The sequence below is a fragment of the Centropristis striata genome, chromosome 12 (genome assembly GCF_030273125.1).
Source record: "Centropristis striata isolate RG_2023a ecotype Rhode Island chromosome 12, C.striata_1.0, whole genome shotgun sequence".
Taxonomy (NCBI): Eukaryota; Metazoa; Chordata; class Actinopteri; order Perciformes; family Serranidae; genus Centropristis; species Centropristis striata.
The window spans coordinates 19375068-19397517 of record NC_081528.1 but is presented as its reverse complement, the minus strand read 5'-3'; the positions used below and the strand labels follow the sequence as shown (position 1 = coordinate 19397517).

General features: G+C 38.0%; 1 protein-coding gene across 1 annotated transcript in view; it reads right to left on the bottom strand.

The window, feature by feature from the left end:
- The window catches only part of aff2 (AF4/FMR2 family, member 2), a 263724-nt gene that overhangs the window by 119038 nt on the left and 122236 nt on the right, over nucleotides 1-22450 (bottom strand). The gene's annotated exons all lie outside the window — the stretch shown is intronic.

The window sequence follows — 22450 nt, the reverse complement described above, 5'->3', positions numbered from 1 at the left end:
AAAGAGGTCTTGAATATGCTTTTACATACATAATATTTGTCTAGGAGGAACAGAAGAAATAGCTACGTGTGCGAGGAAGACATGTTGGGCATTTTTATAAACGTGTGTAGAGCTAAAACTTCAGGTAGCCTATTTCTGGTAACGTTACCTCAGATAATGTTAGCTCTGGTATTGTTAGCTCTGATGCCACATGGTGAAAATGTGCTATATTGTGACGTAGACATTATTTCAGTGTAGGCTAACCTGTAACCTAGTGATGTGCCAATGAAGCCTCATGAACCATTTGATTTATTTTCTGAGCCCACTAGATGGCAGCCTTGGTTTATTGAAAAAGGCTAAAGCAATGGTAATCAAATGTGTTTTCAGCCCTTTGTTGAACCAGCCCATCTAGTGGAGTCAGAAAATTAAGAAAATAGTTCATGAGGCTTCATTGGTACATACTACTGTAACCCCACAAACTAATAGAAAACCTAAGCCCGTTTAACACACAAACACTGCAACCTTAAATTATCTAGACATTACCTGGAGGAGCTCTATGTGAAATTACATATGAACAGTGTTGCCAACTCCTCAGTAAGGAAAGTAGCTATTGGTCATCCTAAAAGTCGCTAAATGACGTCATTGGCTAATTGCATAATTGACCATGTGCATGTAATTGTAATGGATGCTGTAGGACAGAGGAATAATGCTGCGGGAGGACTGGGTCGCTTGGGAGTGCTTTGGGACGAGGGAGGGGCCCGTGACACCACCCGCTGCTCATTAAGAAGAGTAAGAATGAGTCTCCAATAACACCAGAAAAAGTAGCAATATTTGTCATTTGTTGCTCTCTTTGAAAAAGAGTCACTAGAGGGGAATATTCGCTAAATGAAGCAAAAAAGTTGGCAACACCAGGTACGAAACCAGAAGAATATAAACTTCAGAGGATAAGAAAGAAGAACAATTTTTACGATGATGCAAACATAAATGTCTAACTGTAAAGACACTGAGGTTGAGGAACTTGTGATGGTAAGGGCCGACGGCAAGTAAGTAAGAGATTTGATTGTTTATGACCAAATTCTGAATTTGAAACACTTTTTTTCATCATGTTCTTCTCACTCTCTACCCGAGCGAGTGAACTTTTTTAACTTTTTCAAACTTCTGAGCGTTACCTTATGTTCGCTCCACCCTGCTAAAGCATTGCTACAGTACCACCTACACCAAGAGTTCGGAGCATGCCAAAGTGCAGTCCAGAACCCATCTGTTTATTACATGCCCAAAATGATTTCTGTCAAATTAAAAAAAAAAAAAAAAAAAAATTGGGTGAGCGTTTGGATTAGCAAGTTAGTTAGCCAACGATAACATCTTAGAGCAGATAAACACAGAATCAAATCCTTTCCCTACCATTTTGCAGAAAAAGAAAAAAATATATCACACAAGTCTTTATATTCCAAGAACTGCTTTTACTGCAGCGCTATTCACACCACATTCATCTATTTCAAAACATACATTTAAAATTGTCTTAAAACTGCTCATGTTGGTGATCTAAATTAACACTTAGAAAGTTAAAAAAAAGAAAAAAATGCAACAATGCAAAGAGGCAAAATTATCTTTATCCTCCTCACTCTAACTTTGTGTGAGTTATAAATACTGGTTTGTGCGTGTGGGCAGAGAAAAGTAATGGAAGGACATTTAGAAAGCTGGGATATTTCAGTTTTCAAATTAAAAAAAGCCATAAAACGCTTGTGGCTTGGCTTATGTCGTGTTAACCACAGGGCCATTTCAGCTCCACAACTGATGGGACTGCCTGCAGTTGTATTTAAGGAGAAAGAAAGAAGCGGCTTGAGCTTAAACATATGCAACTACTCTGATTGAATTTACCAGTTCAGTGGCTGCACACTGCTAATCTGTGTTAACATGTGCTCTTGTCAATAAAGTCTTTTCTATTGAACAGGACTGATCTGGACTGAAGACTGAAGTGACACCAGATGCCTGGGCTGTCAATTCTGCCAGCCTTACACACAGTTTAAATGGTCATGAAAGGTCAGTGTCAAAGAATGAAATTGAACCTTCAAATTACAAATTCAAGCACAAGTCGAACTAAAATGACCATAGCCAAGTTGCAGTTTATATCCATGTCTTCCCAGACTCATATGTAGTTAAGACGTTGAATGAATGTACTAAAACGCTATAAAATCACAACATTTTTAACTAATATACATTTTTTTGGTGAGTCATAGATTTGTTCACGACAGATGGTTGTTCCAAGTGGCAAAAACTGCAGTTCCTTGAATGGCCAATTGAGGCTGGCTCCAAAAGCAAGTCAATCCCCATAGACCCCTATGTTAAAATTTCCAACTTTAAAGCAGAAATAAATATTTTTAGACCCTAGTAAAATAAATAAATAAATAAAAAAACAGTTTTCGTCTTCATACCTTATATCCAGTAGTGGAAAAATGATTCAGGTCCTTTACTTAAGTAAAAGTACTAATACCACACTGTGAAATTACTCCACTACAAGTAAAAGTCCTTCATTCAAAACTTACTGAAGAAAAAGTACAAAAGTATCAGCATCAAAATGTACTTAAAGTATCAAAAGTAAAAGTACCCGTTATACAGAATGGACCCACTCAGATTGTTTTATATATTCCAAATATATTATTGGATCATTCTTCTTCTTCTTCTTCTTCTTCTTATTATTATTATTATTGATGCATTTATGTAAGCAGCATTTTACTATTGTCCATATATGGGCTCATTTAAACTACTTAATATACTGTTTTGAGGTTTAATTAAAAAATGTCCCATCACTATAAATGTATCATGTTTTTAATGTTAAATCTCAACCTGTAATTTTACTAAAGCTGTCAGCTAAATGTAATGGAGTAAAAAGTACAATATTTACCTCAGAATGTAGTGAAGTAGAAGTTTGAAATTACATAAAATGGAAATACTCAAGTAAAGTACAAGTACCTCAAAATCATACTTAAGTATAACACTTGAGTAAATGTACTTTGTTACTTTCCACCACTGCTTATATCCACATACTGTACATGGCAAATGTATGGAGGATATATTTTTACATAACTCACTTGTTTTATTTATATTAAGGCTTAAAAGTTATGAATGACTGAGGGCACCACTGCTCTGTATGACAGGTGGGTGCCGTCACAGGCCTCATTCAGCACACCTCAGCTCATTACTGCTCCACCTCTTTGCCTATTATTGGGTGAGCCGGGATGTAGGCGTCCATCAGCATATGGTTATACCCAAAAATGTTTATTGGGAGATCACAGTGACCACCAAATAGTAATCAGCTTATCTTTGAGTCCAAGTAGATGTTGATACCAAGGTTGAAAAAATACCTTCAAGGCGTTTGTGATATATTGTGTTCTCAAGAATCAGGGTTCATACACTTTTTCAGTGGTCAAATTCAAGCACTTTTCAAGGACTTTCAAGGTCCATTTTCAAGTTTTTCAGGTACCTTTCAATGGTTGTAAATGAAAAATTTGATGAGTACTTTGATACTAAAAGGGGTAATTTCACTTAACCATACCACCAGCAATTGTATTACACTTTTAACAACTAAAAGTAGTTTGCTAATCTCATAAAACATACTGGTATGGGAATTTAGGGGCTAGGAGCAAAAGGAAGCTCGCAAAAATCATCAACTGGCAGTTGGTGGAACTACACACGACCCAAACTAGGAGGAAAGCCCCACAAATACTTCAGGAGCCCTGAAAAACTCCCTTCAGTAAGAAGATACAAGGTAGAGCAACAAGAAACATCTCAGAAACAAGAAGACCCAGGCGGATCGCTCTTCATTTCAGATAGGCTATGTGTTGGACGGACAACCTGAAAGCATAATATCACCAGTGTGGAGGCATAAAAATGAACTCTCTGTAGTTGGAACTCTCTGCTGTGTCAGGTCAGCCAAAGTGCCTTTTTGCTGCTAATGCAAACTACAGAGTCTTTCTTCTTCTGTTTATTCCAAACAAACCGTTATTGCTGCTGCTGAAAACACGACTTTGTAAGCCAATGCCTATACAAGTCACATGAATAAAAGTCCATTGCCATATTATCGCTTCCAAAAAGTAACTGAAAGCAAAATAAAGCAATTGACTGGGCAAGATCTGGGCTTAGATCAATCCAACAAGCAGGCTCATTAAAGGAGAAGAAAGAGAGCGGCGGAGAACAGCTGGAAGAAGGCACAAAGACTGAGAGACTCTGTGAGCAATTCACTGTACTCACGTCTAACATAGTACAGCACCATAACCTCTGTCACACACCATTACTAATAGCACCAACATGAGCACAGGAACAATTTAGTAACCATGATGAGGGGGGTGACATCATCTTCAGCCTTAAATCACTGACCGTTAACATAACAAAGCAATGAAAGTGATTCTAGCTGCAGTGTGTGTGTGTGTGTGTGTGTGGTAGACAGACAGACAGAGTCTCAACTGCTTGAGCTCAACAACAAAACATCCATCTGTTTTGTAGACATGAGCTGTGCTTCCATACGAGCTCATTACTCTACATCAACATTATATTTATTAGACAGTGAGTCAACAGGAAACCACAGTGGGTGGATGAAGACGTGTGCTTTCCAAAGAAACATTTGAGGCTACTTTCAACCAAAAATGTAAAAATAAAACAGGCGTGCTACATTTATATTGTGTAAAAAAAATAAACCAATACTTTATTTAGCAAATAAAAGACCATTTTTATCATTACAGGATCAAATCGTGAGGTTCATTTTAGAAGGTAGACAGAAACTAACTTTAAATCCATAGAGCCAAGTGTCATTTGACTCTGTGTAAACAATCACACTGTTACGCCAATAAAAACCTTGGTAGCACTTTACAATAACAAACTAAGTGATGTTTATAGATGGTTTATAGACCAATTATTAACCATTTACAAAGTGCTGTACATATTTAATCTTTACATGTTTAATTTCTTAAAGTTATATGAATCATTTCAAAATCATTTACATACTTAATATGGTAAAAATGGTATAATGAGTGCAACTAAAACTATTAATAAACTATTAATTATAATTTAATTGTTTGTTAATGGTAAAGTAACTATAAACTTACATTAATATACCATGTTTTTGCCATTTTTAAAATTATTTAGACAGTTGAACATTAATAAATTATGTATTTGCCATGCTAAATGGCCTATATACGGTTTATAAATGATGATTAAACATTAATAAACTATCTGTTTACCATTTATAAATGAGGGTTATTGTAAAGTGTTTCCAAAACCTTTTTTAAGCTCTGTTTTGTGCCGCTTTTTTCCACAATGTTCACCAGCCAGTTGTTAATGTTTTGCTGTTAATGCTTTCTGCTGTTTGGTGCTGGACAGGTAATGCACAGTGGGTGTTTTTGTAGTGGTTTTGCCAAAAACGACAGCCATGAAATTGAGGGCCATAAAACTAAAAACAATGAGCTCAAAGACACTAAAACATTCTGTGGAGTAAAATGAACTGCAGGGTCGGGTTACTGGGTTTATTGCTATAAATGAAACCTTTCACATTACACACAGTCATTTCCAGAGGTGTGGACTTGAGGTACACACTTGATGACTAAAGACTTGTCCTGATAAAATCAAACCAGACGTTGGAGCTGGAAACATTGTTGGACAGAGGGACATCTGGAAGACCTTGCTGAGCCTGGACCCAGTTAAACAGATGAAAATGGATGGATGGAACTTTTTTTTTTTCTTTTCTGGATTTCTGCAGAATTGCATTTTTAGGTGATTAGATGGCGAGCACTTCTGTTTTGGAAACTGCTGTGAAACCCCCTTATAGTCAATATACCTAGGCAAGGCATACATCCTCTGAATGCCCTAGGTTTGTTTTAGTATTGAATTGGATTTTTAGGTATAATGACAATAAGGAGGATAGATTGAACATAGGCTACTGAACCACTTCTCTAAGTTTAGGGGGAAAAAAGTTCCTGGTTAGGCATTATAAAAGATAGTTTAAACCTACAGTACTCCTGGGCTCCTTTTTGACCCCAAATCATTTTCAACATACCATTAATATAGGTTAACTTTCATAGAATTGCTTGAAATGTTCAGCATATGTGACCATCTCCATTCTTTATAGATAATATACATTTTTACTTTCTTTAAACATTTTTACGTGTTTTATACATTTTTATAGCACCTGTGCTCCTCAGGGGTCAAAAAGGACCCCATGACATTAGACTGGTTTTAGGACATGTAGAAAAAAAATATTACCAACTTTTTTTTTTCACCTTTTAAGGCAACTCATTGATATATCATTTTCATATTTTTTTCATTATTATTGGTCAATTTTGGACAAATATACAAAATTAGGCCTCATTTCAAGAGAAAAAAAGTAATAAAACCTGATTTTTTTTCAATAGTTATAGTGAAATAATAATTTCTTGATGGGAATGTACAGAGTTGGTTATGTCAACTTTTAGTGAAACTTATGTTTTGAAAGCATTGTTCATTTTTGAATGACAGCAAAAATAAAAAAAGAATCACACCTGTGGTCCCTGAGGTGCATGGGTGTTATACTTTTTTTTAGGAGTACACAGGGTTAAAAAGTAAGTGGATGCATGTAAAGGCTGGAAGTGACGTAGGTACAAGGACGAGGTGACTAATACAAGTGACGTAGTAACGTAAAAACCCTGGCGCAAAAACACTGACAGGGGAACCTGGTCTTACAGGAATCCGTGAAATAGCCACGGATTCGCTTAACTCAAAATCCGTGGAATAGCCACGGAATCACTCAAATTTCCGTGATACTGACACGGATTTCGCTACAATGCAAGTTAATGACATTCATATCCAGTGGCTATTCCATGGATATTTTTTCCTATTGGTTTGTTCCAAGTCACGTGACTTTTAAGGTCCCGGCAGTCAGAACAAAAAACAAAATGGCGGCCAGTTCTCAAATTTTTTGTGAAAAAAATCAATATTTTGACTTAGTTTCTGCATAGAAATGGATTTTGATCACATTTCTAGCGAGAAATATATGTTTTATTTTCTAAATATACACTCAGTGAATGTACATAATCACTTTGTATGTTGGAATAGCCACGGGATATGACTGTCATTAACTTGCATTGTAGTGAAATGTGTGTCAGTTTCATGGAAATTTTAGTGATTCCGTGGCTATTCCACGGATTCCTGTGAGACCAGGTTGGACAGGGCCTACTGCTGACTGATACTAAACATAGTCCACTACATACAGTATGACAATGACAAGTGGGCCGTTTGTGCATTATAGGACACAGTGCCACCTGTGTAATTTCCCTAATAGTTTCACACTATACCGTATAATACCATTTAAATGTGTTTAAATTCCCTCTTCAGTGTAAAACACAGCTGACTGACAAAAAAGGAAACACTCATATGATTTCAGGCTCGCTGAGTCTGTCTATTTCCGTCTCTATCCATCCATCTATACATCTGTCTCTCCTCTCCTGCCTCACTTTAACCATCACTGTCCATCATGCTTGTGTTTAGCTCAGTGGAGCACAACACTGCTGACACCACCAGGGTTTGGTGTTTGCTTCCTGTTTGCAGTATGGACCTCTAAACCAGATAGCATACTGTATGTATTCTAATAAAGTGTATTCTTAGCCCAGAGAATAGAAACTGTCTTTAATGCACTGCAAAAAAAGGTGTGTCTAAAACAAGAAAAAAACACTAAATCTGAGGGAAATGATCTTGCTGCATGGACAGATAATTTCACTTGACAAGATTTCTTAAATTAAGATTATTAAATCTAGAAATAAGCATGTTGTACACTTATCCCTCTGGGGTCTGAGCCTATTTGCTCTTTATATACCACATAATATTTACTATACCCATGTTTGGTATTTTTGGTACAATCATTTTTTCACTTTAACCCATTTTATTAACATATTGAGGCCAAAAATACACAAAAATCATGAAATCTGAAATAAAATTATACTATTTAAGACAATAAAAAACACACATATGCTCAATGAACTGTTTTGGACCTAAAAAATGTAAACATAGGTTGCAAATATGAACATATAAAGGTAAAATTCAAATATAATAAAACTATACACAAAAAAATACCATAAAAACATGTTTATTTAAAGGAGCAGTGTTAGATGATTAGTCCCCTTTTTTCCATTTTTACAAAATGCCACGCCTGCCTCGTCCCATCCTACTTTTACACTTGAATAAATATTTTTGTACTATCAAATTAAAACGATCATATCTTTGGTTTTACATGACTTTGGAACATCAAACAAATCATAGACCCCAGAGGATTAAAATAATAAATTAACTCTTAAAACAAGATGAATTAAAGCTGCAAGCAGCGATGAACTGGCCCGAGCAGAGTGCACTGACATTTATTTGTTTCTCACCAAGATAAAAAAAACTTTAGATTTAGAAGTATTAGATAATTTATCTTGTTTTAAGAGTTAATTTCTTATTTTAAGCGTTCAACATGCTTATTTCTAGACTTAATAATCTTAATTTAAGAAATCTTGTCAAGTGAAATTATCTGTCCATGCAGCAAGATCATTTCCCTCAGATTTAGTGTTTTTAGACACACCTTTTATTGCAGTGTGGCTTTTAATAGACATGTGAATCGTACATGTACTATGAGTGTGTGGCAGTCTGTGTGTGTGTCTCCAAAATACTGTGAGATCACGGTTAATGTCAAGGACTAAAAGATGGAGGGAATATAAAAGAGAAATGAAAGATGAGTGAGAGCCGGAGAGGAAGTCTGCAGGAGGAGAGAGGACAGAATTCAGAGAGAAAATAGATACCAAAGAAAAATGAGAAAGAGAGAGAGAGGAGGGGGGGAATATAGCCGAAGCAATTACTGAGGCAGAAATCCTTTCTCTCTGAAATAGCTGCTCAGATAGATAGACGTCTACACACATGAACACACTGACTGACTCTCTCTCTCTCTCTCTCACACACACACACACACACACACACACACACCAACCTAAAGGCAGATACACTCGGGCAGACAGGTACATGTGGATACACAGAAAGACACAAGAGCCTATATTCACCATCAAACACAGTGCTTCATACCTTTTACTTTCATCATTGATTCATACGCTGATTATTTTCTATCTTCATTAATTGCTTGACCTATACACATCAGCAAATCCTCGCAACTGAAAAGCCGGAACACGGAAATAGTTGGCATTTTGCTTATAGAACGACAAACATTTAATCAAATGCTGAATTAATTGCCAGTTGTTTTTCTGTTTGAGCTACACAGACACACACTAATTATCACCTTGCATGGTGGAAAATCTACCTTTTGCAATTAAGTCATAAAGTGACTTCACTTTACTGAAGAATAGTTGTCTAGTTTTGTTTTCTGGTGTCAAAAAAAGGTCATTTTCTACCAACATTGAGTTGGTTCTGGCCAGTTTGAAAACCCAAGTACAAACTGTTCAGAGATTTCTAACCTAAAATACTGTAAATTTGTTTGGATTCGGCACGGGAAAAAGTCGGAAATAGTTGGTTCCTCATTGTAACCAAAAATGTCAGGTTTTCCTTGACCTGAAGAGTGAACTGGACATTTTCTGCTGGTTGGAAAGAGAGCATGGAGAAGGAAACAACGGAGAAGTCAAGTGAGAAGCTGTCAGAATAAAAGAGTGCAGTGGTCTTATTAAAAGCTGGTCCGTACTTATTTTCTTTGGATAAAAACAAATATGTGTTATAACAGAACAAAGGTTCACCGGTAATCAATGCAAGCTGCTATATTGCTGCTACAGTTTGCATGTTGTGCATTGTGCAATGAAACAATGACCCACCACTTTTCCATTCTTTATGTGTTGGGGGAATGGTCATGCATTAACATGATTACCAAATAATCTTGCATAACATTTTGCCATTTATTTGAAACCGGAAGAGACCATATTTGGACTGAGGAGACGCGAAGACGGGTGTATCTAAAAATAAACTATTAATGCTAAAACATGTATGTTATTTACTGGAAAATTTAACAACTGACTCCCTGGAGTGTCTTTTAGTACAACCAAACGCTGAATAAGATATTTTCCAATGAACAAAATGTTCAAATAATCTTTCATGAACTGAAAGCACACAGTGAAAGAGTCAAAGTTCTGAGACGAAAACACAGACAACAAGTTCACGGCAGTTTAAATGTACACACTGCAAAAAAGGTGTGTCTAAAACAAGATAAAAACACTAAATCTGAGGGAAATGATCTTGCGGCATGGACAGATAATTTCACTTGACAAGATTTCTCAATTAAGATGATTAAATCTAGAAATAAGCATGTTGTACACTTTAAATAAGAAATTAACTCTTAAAACAAGATAAATTAAAGCTGCAATCAGCGATGAACTGGCCCGAGCAGAGTGCACTGACAATTATTTTATTTCTTACCAAGATAAAAAAAACTTTAGATTTAGAAGTGATAGATAATGTATCTTGTTTTAAGAGTTAATTTCTTATTTTAAGCATTCAACATGCTTATTTCTAGATTTAACAATCTTAATTTAAGAAATCTTGTCAAGTGAAATTATCTGTCCATGCAGCAAGATCATTTCCCTCAGATTTAGTGTTTTTATCTTGTTTTTAGACACACCTTTTTTGCAGTGCGAAGTGCCATGGATAAGCATCGTTTTGATTCTATTCTGATGGCAGTTGGTAGTGTTAGCGACCTGTCAATCAACGTAGCCACACCCTAAATCATAAGCTGCTTTATGATCTATTTTCTTCTAAATGGGACAATTATTTACACTATTAACATCATATTGTTTTGGAGAAGAGTTGAAACTAACGTTAAAGACCATAATCTTTCCCACGAAAATAAACAGTAATAAATCAAGTGAGAAGTCTTCTCATTTTGTATTGAGATAGATAGGACCGGAGTTCTTTTGCAGAAAGTGTTAGCGATTTTCGAAAGACTGCAGGCTGAAGGCATTCTCCGGTTTGCTTCACTGCTCAGAGCAGGAGGTTTCTGGACCCGAGTTCAAATCCAGCCTGAGGTTCATTATGCTGCCTGTCTACCCATTCAGTTCTCTCTGTCACTATCAAATAAAGCTGAAGAATGTCCAAAAAATAAAAAGGACTACGCTGTAGTTGCTTTTCATGAGACAATAAATATTCTGTCAACATATCCAGTGGTGAAAAGTAACTAAGTACATTTACTCAAGTACTGTACTTAAGTACAATTTTGAGGTATTTGTACTTTACTTGAGTATTTCCATTTTATGTAACTTTATACTTCTATCCACTACATTTTGAGGTAAATATTGTACTTTTTACTCCACTACATTTAGCTGATAGCTTTAGTTACTTTACAGGAGACTTAACATAAAAAACATGATCAATTTAAAGTGATTATGCTTTAAAAAAAAAAAAAAAAAAATTAAACCTCACAACAGTATATTAAGTAGTTAAAATGAGCCTTACCTTTAGAAAATTAAAACACTATTCACGTAAATGTATAAAATAATACTCTTATAATATATTTAGAATACATAAAACAATCTGAGTAGGACCACTTTGCATCACGAATACTTTTGATACTTTAAATACATTTTGATGCTGATACTTTTACTAAAGTTTTGAATGCAGGACTTTTACTGGAGTCATTTCACAGTGTGGTGTTAGTACTTTTACTAAATACTCCTTCCACCACTGATCATACCTCGGACTCAATAAATCATTAAACACATTTGCTAATAATCAACATTTTGTTTAGATAAACATAACATATCCTGTATGATATTGGTACACACAAAGGTTCAGATTATTATTATCATAATTGTGAATTATGTGGTTCTGATTGGCTGAATGAGCGCTCATTACATCAATTTGTCACATTGGCGAGGAGCAAGTTTACACTCCACACGTCGCCACCTATAAAATTACATTACAAACACATTTTAATGTGATCCCACTCAGATGATTTCCTTTTATATCGCTGTGTCTTTTCATGTTGCAAATCCACCAGAGTGTCTTGTTTCTTTTGTACTGGAATTAAAAATCATTAAGAGGTAATTATAGTATTGTGTTTGAGACTAAACAGGCTCCTCTCTCTGTATGTGTGTGTGTGAGGGAGAGAGTGAGATGAATGACTCAGTGAAAGCACGTGGGATGACAAAATATGAATTAATAAAAACACCCCAAAAGACATACAGTCTATTCATATCTGGAATAACATGGAGACAGATGAATTTGACTTGGAGATTGGCAGGCAGGAAGAGATGAAAGAAGAGAAACAATGAGAAGATAATGAGCAAAGAAATAGAAAGATATGCAAAGACAAAGTCAAACAGAATCAAATCTAGAGCCGGATGAATGTAAACACCGTCTCCTGCTCCGTCCTCTGAGAGCTATTAACTCATCCTCTCGCTTTTATTTCACCACCACTTTTTTTTTCCTCACGAAGATGAGGAGAGTGTTTACTCTTGGTTGGCTAAATTACACAAAGTAACTGAACTTCATCTTCCGTCGCGGCCCTCCTCGACACCGGAGAGACCCAGATGTGCCACGGAGAAAAACTGTTGCTTAGCTGTCATGAAAAATGTCAAAGTCAAATACAAACTGTCAATCATCCAGCCGGGCACGATTGAAGTTTTGAGTCGTATACGGTTCAGACTGAGGTCCAACAGGGTTTTGGAAAATCTTCAAGGATTTTTGGTCCGCAGGCTTCTCGTTTATTCAGTTTCATCTGCTCCTTTTATCATCCATATTTCAGCTGTTTACAGAGCTGGAGTGACCGCCATCACTGGGATTACCAGCATGCTAGATAGATCATAAGCACTGCCCTCAGAGGAGACCGTGTGTGTGTGTGTGTGTGTGTGTTGGTTCAACAGCTGCTCTGTGTGCTTCAGTGTGATATGTGTGTGCATGTTTGTGTATGAGTCAGCCTGCCCAATAATCTTAAAATTGTTGAGTACATATAAAAGTAGGTCTTTCACCTCATGTTCTCTCTTCACACACTTTCATTGCTTCACCTCTCAAATTAAATGTAAGTAAGACAGTTTTCTGGCTTCTCCGGGAAGTTTGGTTGTGCTTTTCTTATTTTATTATCGCAGTACTATAGCAGTTGGTCTAATGTAGATGATATGTAGTGATTACTGGAAACTATATTTTGTATGCTGGCGTACACAGTCTGGCCTTAGTTTTCTGTTAGAAAAACTGCAGCTTCTCCAGAGAGATTTGTTAACCTCTTTTAATTGCTTCACACATGAACAGGTACAGGACTGTGGTGAGATTTCACAAAAATAAAACTGTGCGCGGGATCACGCATCACAACATGGCCACCGGTCCGGATCCATACAAACGCACATTATACAGCAAATAAAAATAATTAACCGTATAACGAACACTAAGTTATACCAGGCAGTTATGATTAGGCTCTGTTTGACACAGTAGCGACACACTTAACTGGTACTTTTTCTCCGGAACTGTTCGTCATTCATTTGGGTCTACTCAGGACTATTCAGGTCTTTCCGGTGACGTTCGGCTATGTCCCAAACAGGGCAGAGCAGGGGAGTCTGCACATTACTCTCATTCTACTGCTGCAACGTGTTGTAGTGGTTCGACAGTGCCGGGGTGCCAGTCAGAGCTAATCTGACAATTTTCTTTTGTATTTTGATTTGTCAAACTTACACAGGACCCATGCCTAACCATGCATGGACCCTACTAACAACCAGAAATCAAGTATGACCTTTTCCAAAGGCGACCCATTAAACACAAAACACACACACACACACACACACACACACACACACACACACAAGCATTTGCAATTCAACACAGTGTAGTATTATACAATTCAGTGTCCCAAATTCAACCCATAATTCAAACAACCAAAAATAGTCTCTTTCTTTCAACCAAAAATAGTCCTCTCCAGCCTGAAGAGTGTTTAGTGTTTATTTATTGGGTACATGAAGACTTCAGGTACCCAATAAATAAACAAAATATTCAGATTTTGGAAAATAAAAAGTTGGTCAACCAAAACCCGAACAAAGTGCCGCCTCCGGCGTCTAATAGAGCAGCTTTGACCGCGGCTTTACCTCCCGGTTGGCGGCAGACGTCGGAGAAGGACCATCGGGTTGAAGCCAGGAGTTTTGGAGCAAGAGGATTAATCCAATGGTGAGAAGCGAACACTACAGCATATAATACGGACTGAAAACCCGCTGCCAGGGATTGGCTGGTTAACGAAGCAGACACAGCATGGACTATACTCTAGAAATGTACTGTAGCCGTGGGCCACCATCTTGAATTCCCCATACCGGCATTTTTTTGATTTGCTGAACAGAGGGCCTGCTCGACTCCGGGGCGTTCGCGGACGTGACAGCATCGCTACAATGTAAAACTGTTGATGGGATTCATTGGTGATGGGGCAGGATGTCTGACACTAAAAATTAGAGGTGTAAATCAGCAGAGGCCCCACCATACGATTTTATCCCGATACTTGAGTCACGACACAATATTATTGCCATTTTAAGCATTTTACGATATGAGTATTGTGATACAATATATTGTGATTTAACTGTTTAACTTGTTTTGTGTCGACAAAATTAAATTCCATCAAGAATTGTTTTGTCAAATAAGAGAAAATTCTCAGTCTATTCATTTCCCTTCAGTCTTTTTATTTCTCCACAATGAGAGTCAAACCCACAGACTGACCAACAAAGTATTCAGTCATACTGAACTGAACTGATATCAAACATGTATGGACGACAACAACTACAGCATTTAATCAAACTTTCAATTTTTTTTAATGAAACATAAAAAAGGCTAACTTTGCAGCGTTATTTCCCGACACGATATGACACACATGGTGCCTATAGATTCCTTATATCTCATGGTTTCATATGATACCAGTATCTCCAGTATATTCCTAAATATACCGGTTGTCGGAACGCTCAATATTGAGACGGCCATGAATCAATATAATATTGCCACGCAAAATATTACGATATTATGCTGTGTCGATTTTCCCCCCTCTTCTACTAAAAATATCCTCCTGAACAATATCAGCAGTAGCACTTTCACTTCACAGCCAGAGGGTCGCAGGTTCAAATCCGGTGAAGTTTTTATGTTCTCCCCGTGTCAGTATTGGTTCTCTGTGGATCCTCCGGCTTCCTCCCACAGTCCAAAGACATGCAGCTTAGGTTTAATTGGTGATGCTCTGACTCTAAATTGCCCGTAGGAGTGAATGAGAGTGTGAAGGGTTGTCTGTCTCTAAGGCTACGTTCAGCCTGCAGAATGGGTCCAAATCAGTCTTTTTGCACATAATGTGAGTCAGATCAGTGTAAACAGGACAAATCACTTTGAATTTGGACTTTTTAAAATCAGACCCTTTTATCATATGTGGTCCTCAATCGGATACAGATCTGATGCTTTCCAATGTGTCCTCAGTCATGTCACAATTCATGCAAGTTTTATGTCACTGTTGAGTGACAATCGTCACAATTCTGTGCTGGCGTGGGTGGAAGTCACTCGGGTGCAGGATTACACAATCGATTATTACAATCCTTGCTCCGACTCCTCATCCACACACACCTCCCTACAGACGGAGCAGCCTTTGCTCCACAAAAAGCAATTATTAATAATGTTGCTCTCTTCCTCCTCATACTCCACCTCGTTACCATCTGCTCATAACTTCGGCGACTTCCACCGTAAACGCTGACTCCAGTATCCTCTATGTACCTCAGCACACAGCTTGTGACGTCTCTTTGTTATGTTCTTCATGCGGGTCAGTTCAGGAGTGTGACCAGTTCACACTGGTGTCTGATATAGGCCACGTCTTAAATATAATGTGAACAGCCTAACAAAAAAATCTGATCTGAACAAAATTGAGCATTAAGACCTGCAGAGTGAACGTAGCCAATGTGTCTCCCCTGTGATAGGCTGCAAACCTGTCTGATAAGCAGTTAAGGAGAATGAATGAATGATAGTACATATTGATAGGTATATTATGAGTATAATACAATTTTCTTAAATTGTCCAGGACTCTTTTTCTATATTATAAAAAAAAAACTACAAAAAGATTCTTTACTGCCTCAAGCGAAGGAGTTCAAGTATCTCGGGGTCTTGTTCAGCAGTGAGGGTAAAACGGAGCGTGAGATGGACAGGCGGTTTGGTGCAGCCAGCTGAGGTGGTTTGGGCATCTGGTAAGGATCCTCCCGGGCGCCTCTCGTTAGAGGTAGTTCCGGGCACGTCCAACTGGTAGGAGGCCCCGGGGGAAGCCACAACACGGTGGAGGGATTATATCTCTCTCCTGGCCTGGGAACACCTCAGGGTCCCCCAGGAGGAGCTGGATGTTGTGGCTGGGGAGAGGGGCGATTGGAATGACCTGCTTAACCTGCTGCCCCCGCGACCCGGCCTCGGATAAGCGGATGAGAATGGATGGATGGATGAATGGAGATTCTTTGCCACTTCTTAGAATTTCTCCAACATGTTACAGAGATGGACGGCTGCACAATGTTTTGTTCAACACATTCATTGTGTAATGCTACAACGTTTATGCTGCGTGATTCAAAAAGAAAACACACAGTTCTCATTTCCCATTACTAAAGTTACTAGTCAAACTGTCCTGTATAAGACAGGTGGCATTATGAAAAGTGTGTTGATGATGTGATGCTGTATTAATCCTTGAGAAGCTAAAATATTCAACCAGGGGATCCACCCAAGGTGGACTAGTTTGATATGTAATACCCCGCAAGAGATACAGAAACACAGCAGTATGATCAACTGACTGACAATCTCTGTAATATGTGTAACAACTTGAATACACATTTTGCATCATTTTTCTATCCATATATTGTATATGTTTGTGGTATTGTGGATTGTTTGTCATATATGTTGTCCCCAGGGTCAACACTTCAGAAACACTCACTCTGTATCTCAGGCAGAGAATTTGATATGAAGCCAAATTCATGAGGATTTTTGTACATTTGCTAACATAAACGCTTAAAAGAGAATACTTAAAAATTCTTGTCTTCAGATCTAAAAATATTACATCTCTCATGTGAATGTCTGAAAATTAAATATTCCTTTTTAATGTAACTTCTAATTACATGTTTAATGTCAATATTAATATGCGCCCATAATGTATGTGTTTATTGGAAAAAGGTGTTTTAGATGCCATAACTGGTATGTTTATAGATATATTGATTTTTTGGTGAGAAAAAAATGTCTTCTTTTTTTTTACAGCAGAAAAGCAGTTATAATAGCTACATTGCATTTATATAAGCCTGGTGCAAGTTCCTGGTGCTGTGCATGCTTGCCTACTGGTTTACTGTGACACTTAAACAGAAGCCATAATAATTTAGATTAGTTACAACCTGTGGAGAAAGAAGTATTCAGATCCCTTACTTCAGTAGTAGTACTAATACCACACTGAAATGACTCCTCTACCGTACTGGTCCCTGTTTTCTCCACACTCGGTTCACGGGGATGTCAAAGGTGAGTGGGACCTCGTCCATGTTGGTGATGTGTTCTGGCCGGATCTTCTTTTCAGTGATCTTGTTCTTGCAGTAGGTGCGGAAAATGGCCAGCTTTTCTTCATAATCCTTTGGCAGTTGCTGCGAGATGGTAGTTCTTGTGCGGATGGAGAGATTACGTCTTTTGATAAAACAGAAGCACCAAGAAGGGCCTCCTCGAAAGTCGTTGATATTCATTTCACGTGCTACCGCTGTTGCCTTGAGTTGAATAGAGACTGTAGAGACGCTTCTACATGCTGTTCTCTGTTCAATAACCCACTGTTCAATTTTGTCCTCTAACTGTGGCATCTCGCTTTGTTCCCTCGGAAACTCTGTTTGGTCTCCTTTACCTGGCGCAGATCGTCTTCTTGCGTCCTCCACTTCCGTACCATTGATTCATTCATGTTGAATTCTCTCGCAGCTGCTCTATTCCCATGTTCTACTGCGTGACTGATAGCCTTGGGTTTGAAATCCGCTTCGTAAGCATGTCTCTTAACAGGTGCCATTTTGGGGTCCTTATACACGGCGTAATATATTACCAGTATGTTGAAGCACAGTAGTATGTATTACTCCGCGAAGCTCCTGACTACGGTAGCCGTAATGATCAGACAATCCATCAAGCGATGTGGCTTCGTAGACAGATTTTTGAGTGCCGTGCACCACATAAAACTGGTTCGAGGTCAGTAAGCACAGCCAGGATTAATACATCAGACGCACCAGATTATAAAATGCACTTTCAATTTTTGAGAAAATTAAAAGATTTTAAGTGCACCTTACAGTCCGAAAAATACGGTAAATGTCCTGCATTCAAAACTTACTGAAGTAAAAGTACAAAAGTATCAGCATCAAAATGTACTTAAAGTGTCAAAAGTAAAAGTACTCAGACTTTTAAATATATTACAATATATTATTGGCTTAATAATTTTGATGTTTTTATTATTATTATTATTATTATAATTTATAATCCCACTGATATTAAGAACCTCTTTTTCAAGGCAGACCTGGCCAAGATAGGCAGCAGCAAATACAAAACAGTTATAGAATGAGTAGAGTAGAAGTGTAAAGTTACATAAAATGGAAATACTCAAGTAAAGTACAAGTAAATGTAATAATACTTGAGTAAATGTACTTAGTTACATTCCACCACTGGCTACAACTCTGCTTTTCCTACTATGACATGTCAAGATATTTGCAGAAAAAGGCATCACTTCTTTATTTTTTAACATTACTTTAGGAGAATAATAAATTGGGAGTTGGTCGATTGTCGTGTTTGTGCAGAACTCTCAGTATTGATGCTGCTTATTTGAGTTGTAGGTTTCTTTGATGCAGATCCATCTTGGTGGTGATGGCTGCCTTCTACTGTCGTTGTCTTCCAAACTAACTGTCAGCCGAGGCCACTATAGAGGTAATGTTACATTATACTACTGTACACATACACATATACCAGTTCTCCCTCTCTTTGCTCGCTCTCTGTCCCCCCCTCTTCCTCTCAATCCCCTCTTTTCTCTTCCATGTGCCTCTCTGTTTCTCTCCCTCTCTTCCTCCATCTCATTCTCCCCACACCAAGCTGTGGAGAGGCAGATAAGGAGTTGATTTACCATCCAATTAAATGTCGTCATTGAAACATTGCTTCAAAAAAGCCAGTCGTTTTCAGCCTGCGCTAATTGGCTTTCCACTAGCATGTGCACGAGTTAGGATGTGTGTGAGCACTCTTGTGTGTGGGTTTGTCTTTTTGTGTGTATCTAATGCTTTGCGTGGGACCGGCGGATTCAGATTGTGGTTGTTCCCCACTTTAGAAGAGGGTCGTTTTAAGTTCAAACTAAGTGCTATATGTGGATGTTTTTGTCTCTTCTGCCAGAGTACGGTGCTTCATATTCTTTCTTTTCCTTTCTAAACATTCAACCGTCCAACTGAGCCGAGTTACACATTTTGATTTGAACAAAAAAAGCTCAAAGCTCCACGTTTTTTTAGTTTTTTTATATTAACACTGAATCGCTGTACATGCAGTGGTGCCAATTTGGTGACTTTCTCGCTAGATTTAATGCCCTTTCAGACCCTCTTAGCAACTTTGTTTCTAAAAAGCGACTGGTGACAAATTTAGCGGCTCATTCAGACCATCAGGGAAAAGGCGAGAACTATATTGTTATTCTTCACAGTCGACAGTGCAGGGTCTCTTCCTCTACTCTTGCACCATGAGCAGGTAGGTAGTCAGCCGACCGACCTCATCAGAGCACATACAAGCTGTCAATGATGACGCTACACCTCCCCATATTATTGAATCAAAATAACTATACTACTATTAAATATACACTAAAATAGTGGTAAATAGATAATGTCCTCCAGTGCCAAGTATATAGTTTTTGACCATTTGGGATTGTACAATACAGGCCTAGTAGCTTGGGTTAGTGCAATAAAGTTTTATAAAAATAATTATAATATACAGTCATGGAAAAAAATATTAGACTATTTTTTCCTCAATTTCATGTTCATTTTAATGCCGGATACAATTAAAGGTACATTTGTTTGGACAAATACAATGATAAGAACAAAATATCTCATAAGAGTTAAATTTAAGAGCCGGACAGATGAGCGCAGCTATCCTTTTTAAGGACATTGCATTGACTTCCATTCATTTGGACAGCCTAACCCTAACCCTTACCCTTAACCTAACCATAACCAATTCAGTTAGCCATAACTTTACAACCTCAGAAGTTATGTTTTGCCATATTAGGGCCAGTCTTTTGTCCCCATGAGGACAACTGGTCCCAACAACTCCAGTGTTTGTACGAGAAAGGGTCCCCAGAAGGTAACAAAAAAAGTGTACAAACAAACACACGCATGCATGCACGCACACACACACACACACAGATTTGTGTCACTGTTTGGGACATTCCATAGACTTCCATTTATTTCCTGGATAAATACCCTTACCTTAGCCATTAGCAGTACTTACCTAACCTTAACCACTGACCCAAAAATCAGCTTTTCCCCCTATCGGGACATAGCTTTTGTCCCCAATTGAACAAACCTCCCCCATTAACTGGTCTTTAGTCTGAAATGTGTCCCCGAAGGGTCTAAGAACACAGACACACTAAAGTATAAGAGTCTACCTTTCTCCGTCACTTTCTTTCTCTAGCACACAAGCGCACACACACACACTGAAAAGAGGGGTTTTATAGAATTTTAATAAATCCATGGGAAAGCGGTCTCAAAACTCATTTATCAAACATTTAACACTGACTTAGCCATTAAAGGGGGCGAGAGAGGAATAGAGGAGAATAGATTGAAGAAGAGGAGCTATGATCAATGCCAGTGGACCATATAATTGCACCAGGAGTGGTTTAGCTGAAAACATTAGCCTTGTTTTCTGATGGATCACATCCTGGAGCCGGCTATCCAAGCTAAACGCTTCAATCTGTATTAGTATGACCCAGAGTCATCCGTCTACAGGAGCTGTGCCACTAAAATTAGCAAAAGTTTACTACACAATTGATAAGCTGAAAGGTAAAATGCTATGCTGTCCTTTCAAGGGAATCACAAAGTACTTGAAACCCATCCTTTCTCTTGTTCCTTTTGTTGTTTGTTCACTTTTTTGGAAGTCAAAAACTCCTCTCCAATCCAACTTTGCATTTCCACCTTTATCTTTTCTTGGCCTCCACACATTGATTTGCAGAGAACAAGGACACATACGGTTACATATGAAAAGAACTACAGTACACGTCTCCTCAGCAACAACAAAGACTGACACTGACCTTCCATTGAATCATTTTTTTTCACCTAGTGCACCATCAAGCGTGCCAAGATGAGAGTTTCCATCTCACTCTCACCCCATTACAGCATCTTTTCTGGCTGTTCTTCTCTGAAAAATACTTCCAATCTGTGACAAGTGAAACTATCAGCTTCAAAAACCATTTGCCTCCACTGTTATGTGGAAATTTCACTATAATGTCGTGACAGAACTGGCTGCTGTGTCACTTCCAAACTTCCCATGTTCAAGTCATTGTGCTTCATTATCACACATGCATATTCTGTGTTCTTGCTCTGTATTTATTAGATTCAATTCGCTGTGCATGTTTATCTTGTGTTACTGCTGTTGATTGGCGTTTGTGATTAACAAACATTTCTATGATTCATAACTGTTAAACTGTCTCTGGTTTAGTTTACGGCCCTGCACTCCCACACAGTCATTTTCCATATTCTGGCTGATTTCCATACATGTTGGTGGTACCATTAGAGTTATTTTAGTATTACGTCACAAAAGTCCATAATAAGAATGATTAAGGGGTCCTGCAATAATTACGTTACAACAAAAGATGTTGATTGACAGCCAAACAATGTTGTTTGAATTCTGCGTAGCTGGAACATTGAGAGACACATTTCTTGATCATGTCGCGACTCCCCCCAAAAAATACTCCATAGGTCCTTTGTTCAAGCAGCTTAACCATCCGAGCCACCACCTGTTTGCTGTTTGCCCTCCTGCCTTCAGGAAAATGCTACAGGTCACACAAATCACGGACAAACAGACCAAAGAACGGTTTCCTTCCCACACAAATAGGTACCCTAAATGGACAATAACACATAATTTGCATCGCCACTTTATCTTTTAACTATATATTATCTTTTTAGAATATTTATTACATGTGCGTAATGTCTGAATGTCTTTTCTAAGCACCCTATATATGAGAAGCATACACAAATTTTGTTGTATTTTTTGATGACAATAAAGGAAATCTTGGAATCCTTAATCTTATTACGACCCATATTTACATGTTTTGTTAGGTGGCGACCTCTAGTGGCCGTAATTATTACAACAGGGGCAAAGGATGAAGTCAGGTGGAATGGTATAAAGAAAAACAAAGTCCACAAAGAGAGACAGTGCTGTCCCCTCGGACTTGCACGTCTTTGTCTGAGGGTGGCAGTATTGCTAAAAGAGTAGAGCAAGTTGATAAAAGTTCAGAAGAAGTGGTCATCTGCAGCCTTACTTCAACAGTGTCAATCGT